Source organism: Triturus cristatus, chromosome 12, assembly GCF_964204655.1.
Source record: "Triturus cristatus chromosome 12, aTriCri1.1, whole genome shotgun sequence".
In the NCBI taxonomy this organism is placed as follows: Eukaryota; Metazoa; Chordata; class Amphibia; order Caudata; family Salamandridae; genus Triturus; species Triturus cristatus.
In genome coordinates this window covers 717,086,905-717,092,377 of record NC_140595.1, presented here as the reverse complement: position 1 = coordinate 717,092,377, position 5,473 = coordinate 717,086,905, and the positions used below count along the sequence as shown (strand labels likewise).

The following is a 5,473-nucleotide window of genomic DNA, read 5'->3' as shown; positions in this document are numbered from 1 at the left end:
TCGACACCCTTCCCTCCTACTTGTGACCGAAAATAGAGAACAGCCCACGGTCGGACACAGGACACTACCGCCTCCAAGAGACGGCGCAGCCAGCACGGCCGCATTAAAGGTTTTGCACACAGTGAGAGGAATGAACATTTTGCACAGAGAGGGGCGAATTAATTTACTCGTACAGGGCCTTCGATCGCCCGTGCTATATATGGTTATCATACACACAAATTAATTGTATATTGTTTTGTGAAGGCTGGAAAAGATGGTGCGGGTGTGATCTTTTAGAGCGCTGTTACGTCATTATAAGTGTAAAGATAATTTTATTAGCTCTTTTGATCTCTTGTTGAATTGTGGGAAGGCGTAATGGATGTAGTTTACAGCGCACGGTAGCAACACTCTATGAACATGAATTTACCAGGTGACGTTAGTAAAGAAAACTTCGTCCCTGGGTGGGCTCGAACCACCAACCTTTCGGTTAACAGCCGAACGCGTTAACCGATTGCGCCACAGAGACTGATAGCTTAACCAAGAGACCGGTGCTTTCTGTCCCGCCTTTAGGTACGCCTCCAGTTTCTTTCCCATATCAATGATCTGAGTACATATACACGTGGAGTTCTGAATACTGTGAGACAAGCCCAGAAGTCACATTTTTCTTCCATTCCCCGCCATCGCTCCCCCCCTCCCTCCGTTGCCTCGCATTCATTAGCTCCCTCTCGCGCTTCTCGGCGCACCTTTCATTCGCTCAGGGGCGTGGCTCCCACTGGTGCAGCAGGTGCAGTGGCACTGGGGGCAAAGGCCTGAGTGGCCCACTGTAGCCTGCATATTGCTGCATTTCACAGTTCAAACAGCCCTCGGGACCATTTCCTTCCTTGCACTAGAAGTATTGACACACTGGTGACGTCACTGCATTCACTATTTTTTCAGCAGTACAGGGCTTGAATTCGGGCTTAGTTTTCTGCTAAAGTCTATTGGTCGTTCAGGGACCAGTCGTGGACAAGCAGCCGTGCAACAGTGTCACACTTAAGAGAAACTCAACAACTTGTCAGGGTAGGGGGGACTGCAACCTCATCTCAGACAAGAGGAAAATGCAACAAAGAGTCAGAGAGTGGGAAACTGCAACAGCGTTTCAGCTAAAGGAAACTGTAACAAAGGCTCACAGGACAAGAAACAACATCTCACACAACAGGAACCTGCAACACCATCTCAAACAAGAGGAAACTGTAACAAAGTTTTCCAAAACAAGAAACATCTCAGACAAGAGGAAACTGCAGCAAAGTCCCACAAAACGAGAAACATCTCAGACAGGAGGGAAGTGTAACAAATACTCACACAACAGGAAACTGCAACAGCATCTCAGAGAAGATGAAAGTGTAAAAGACATAATGCCAATATCGGTAACACACTCCCCATCCACACACAGCAATCTCCTGATTAAATAAACAGACAAGACACCTTTTTCGTGGAGAAAATTGCTGCAGGTTTATTTGCATACCAAAATATGCCAATATGGCGGGTTAACTTACAGGCGATCCAAGGGCAGGCAGCCCCTCTGCCGCCTGCCCACCTGAAGAGCCAAATTGCACCGTGGCACTAACCAATCAGTGCTTACCAATTTTGGGGGAGGGTTTACCCCTTCCCGCCTGTGGACCACCAGTCCACTCTTCTACTCACGCCCCATGAGGGGCGGAGCATTCCAGGCAGCCCCCGGTTGCTCAGGTTTTCAACTGCCCGTAGGACTAGCGGGTCGCTGTCGCTCCTCCAGGGTCCACCGCAAGGACTTCCTGGTGATATTTGGCATTTGCACCCTTGCTGTGCTCCTGAAGAGAGTACCCCATGTACCTTTCAGCCTCTGGATCGCCCTGTGGCTCTACCACACCTCCGGGTGTGGCCACCGTCACAACCAGGGCCCCCCACCAAGGACGGCATTCTTACTTACATCCTGCTGATTCCAGGGCCTCTCCCGGTCCAGCAAAAACAAGTCCATGCTCACTCTAGACAGGTGAACCCCATCTTCTTCAAAACACCCTGTGGACTTGGCATGCAGCAAACCATGCCTGATAAAGCCAAACCCCCACTGTTCAGTGAATTTGCACATAGCACTGTTCACATTCTCCTGTGCAAGGTATCCACAGCATCCCCTGACCGGGCCCCGTCACATTAAACGTGGGGTTATCTCTGACCACCATAACTCCCATGCCCCCAACTGGTTGCTTAACTTTCACATGGAGGACTTCATTTCTTTCAGCAGTTCCCTCCTACCCAAGAGTCATATCATTGCCCCCCAGGTGTATAACCAGGAGTTGGGAGGGGAGCCCCCCCCCCCCCAGTCTGTGCTGCACCTTCTTCAGCAAGCTGTTCCAGCGCAAGCCTGGGTACCCCAACCCAATTATCTCGGTGGAGGAAAACCCATGCCTCCATTTGCTGCTTTCCACCCACCATGCCACTCACAAGACGCCCGAATGGCCAATCACCCAGATCTTCGATCCTGGCAAAATAAAGAAATGTAAGGTTGCCAAACACATTTATTGAATCCTTGCAAACCAACCCATACACCACTCAACTTACACATGGAGGAGATCATTCCTTACAGCAGTGCCCCCCTACCCAGGAAAGTCAAATCATCGCCTCCCAGTTGTAGGAACAAAATGTTGGGAGGGGAGACATCCCCCCCAGCATGTGCCTCAGCTTCTACAGCAAGCTGTTCCAGCACATGCCTGGGACCCCCAACCACATTAAGTCAGTGGTGGAAATACCCATGCCTCCATTTCCAGGCCACTCTCAAGATGCACAAGAGGCATTCACCCAGACCTCTGATCCTGTCAAAATACTGAAATGCTAGGTTGCCAGACACATTTATTGAAGCACTGCACACCATTCTATACCATTACTCAAGATTGCACATAATTTCACACAATAACACTGCACCCCACCAAACATCTGATGCATCACAGGGTTGCTTTCAGTATACTCAAAATTCACACTGTACATAATTCATTTAACATAACCTCCAGCCACTCCCCTGGGTGGCTTACGGACGGAAGTACAGTTGAAACAGTGGGATTCCAATCGTCCCACCTACATGAGGTGCTCCGCTTACATGCCTGCCCTGAAAGCTGCAGTTGCTGCCCCTATCCTAAAAGAGTGACTGCAAAGGGGCTTGCCAGGACCCACATTGCATGACATTGTAAAGCATGCCTACATTAGCTGCTCAACCTGAAATGTGGTAAGGGGCGAGCTCTCAGCATGAATCAGTAAATAACCCTCTCCTGAAGAGCGAGGGCCAGGTCTCCTTGGAGCCGCAGCACACCCATATATGTAAGTACCTAAGTAGGGTACCTGCCTTCGCTTGAATAATGGACAAGCCAACTTTTCTTAACACATTGTAGCCTTTTAGTGCTTTAATACCTTGTTTCCCAAATGTGGGACAGCCGCACCCTATTAGATGTCACCTTCCTCAACCGGCCTAGCTGGACTGGGTATCCGGGCAGGGGGTGTTTGTAACTAAAGCAACCTGTAACATGGCCCCGGGTCGAGTGTGCAACTGCTTTGCTGAGTTGGGCCAGACATTTGCACAGCCCAATTTGATTGCTAAACCATGGTGAACACTTGCCTGGTGTCAAATCTGGTTAGAGGGAATATTTGAACTGTGCCCAGCATTGCAGTCACTACGCCCTTTTCTGAGTGACCCTTACACAGCCCACCAGGGTTACTTACAGTAGCCCGATCCCAGGTACCCCTACCTGCTGACCAACCGTGACCCTTGGTGCCTAAAACTGCAAAAGCCCTAGTTTCCTAGATTCCTATTATAATGTTTTGGCGCAGCCAACCTTATGTGGGTCCGCTGGGTCCCCTCTGCCTCCCTGCAAGTAACCTTGTCACTTAATACAGCTCCCTTACTGTGCTTACCTGACTCAAGGACAACTGGCAAAACAAGCTGCCCTGCAGCTTAGTGAAGGGGATGTTTAAGCCGAATGTACCCCGGTCTGTATGTTCAGCATTTTATCCTTATGGAGGCCCCCGTTCATTAGGAGTGTTTCAGGGTCCTGGCAAGGCATAACCAATAGTCTGTTCAACCTTGGTGACTATCCCTTTATGATGTGTACAGGTTCAACTAATCGATGGGCTTAGAGATATGTGCCTTTATGCAAGGGAGTCGTCACATACTCACTGTGTTTCACTCCTTTCCTACAGGAATTATGCCTGTTTAGTTTATCTGTGTTGTTTCCCCGACAGGCTTCCAAGCCTGCTTACTGCTAAACCATGTGAGCAGCTGCTAACGTTAGAGATGGCAATATCCCCATTGCCCCTTGACTTATACACCGCCGCCTAAAAAGTGCTATGTTGTAAGTGCTGAAGTACCTCTTATGTCATTTCACCTTGGGAAGATATAATAACACCACATTGGTGATGAGAACCATCATAAGCACCAACTTACATGGACAACCCACCATAGAGAATGTCTCTACCCAGCCATAAGCCCAGAGATACACATGCAGTAAACCAACAGATACACCTCGGAGGTATGTCAACTTGCCACAACTTCTCCCTGCTCCTGAAGTGGGAGCCTGTTGCCTGGGGGTACCACCCCTCCGCCCCTGAAACTCTCAATAAATCAGCTGGCTGAAGCTGTGACTCAATGTGTTATATTTGTTTGCCCAGGCATGTTGAAAGTAAAATTGTATTCCTTTATTCAGAGTCGGGGTGAACTTGAGGTGGGAGTGGGGACTAATATCTTCCCTTGCAGTACCGGCCTCATTGTCTTAAACAAATTTTGGTACACCTGGCGCTGAAACTGGCCCTTCAGATCTCTGACTCTACGTCATTGCAGCATGAACCTGTGACTTTGCCTAAGAAAACTGTATGTATGTGCCAAACAAGACGCGTATTTGGTCGCTCCATATCCCTGAAAGGTCTGCTGGCTCTAAATCACAAAACTCTGTTGATACTTGACTTCCTGGAGTCCTATTATCGCCCTCGTGGGCTCTAAGGCTAGGTGAACCTGCTGGGAGCTGCACCTGTGACCATGTGTAAAAGCCGTCCCCTACCGGGGGTGCAATCGTCCCAAAGCTTCCATCTTTCTAAAACAAGGACTGCCCCCACTTGCGGAGCTCAAACCCTCTCAAGCCATAATTGTTTGCACTGTCAAGGTAGCCAAGGTGATTGCTCCCTTGATTCCCGTATGGGGCCTACTTCACACTTAAAGAAATGCCTACTCTCTTGAAGGAGATGATGCCCAATAGAACTGGCGGCTACTAATGTTACTCCCGCCTGCATATACTAGGCTCAGAAAAGGAACCCTTGCTCTATGACCCCTGAGTACTGGCTTGGCCTTTCTATAAGCCAGGATATACAGAGCGATAAAGGCTCTACTCAGTCCTAATGGCCGGACAGACATAAGAAACCCGTAGAGACAAGATGAGGCATGCTACCCTGCTCCAAACTCTGCAGAAACAACCAAATGTGCGAGCTTGCCCAAACATCT

The 5,473-nt window shown here is 49.2% G+C and overlaps 1 non-coding gene across 1 annotated transcript; it reads right to left on the bottom strand.

The window, feature by feature from the left end:
- Positions 1–431: 431 nt before the first annotated feature.
- On the bottom strand, positions 432–505 carry TRNAN-GUU (transfer RNA asparagine (anticodon GUU)). The gene has a single exon. It is a non-coding gene; the product is annotated as a tRNA-Asn (tRNA).
- Between the last annotated feature and the right edge of the window lie 4,968 nt (positions 506–5,473).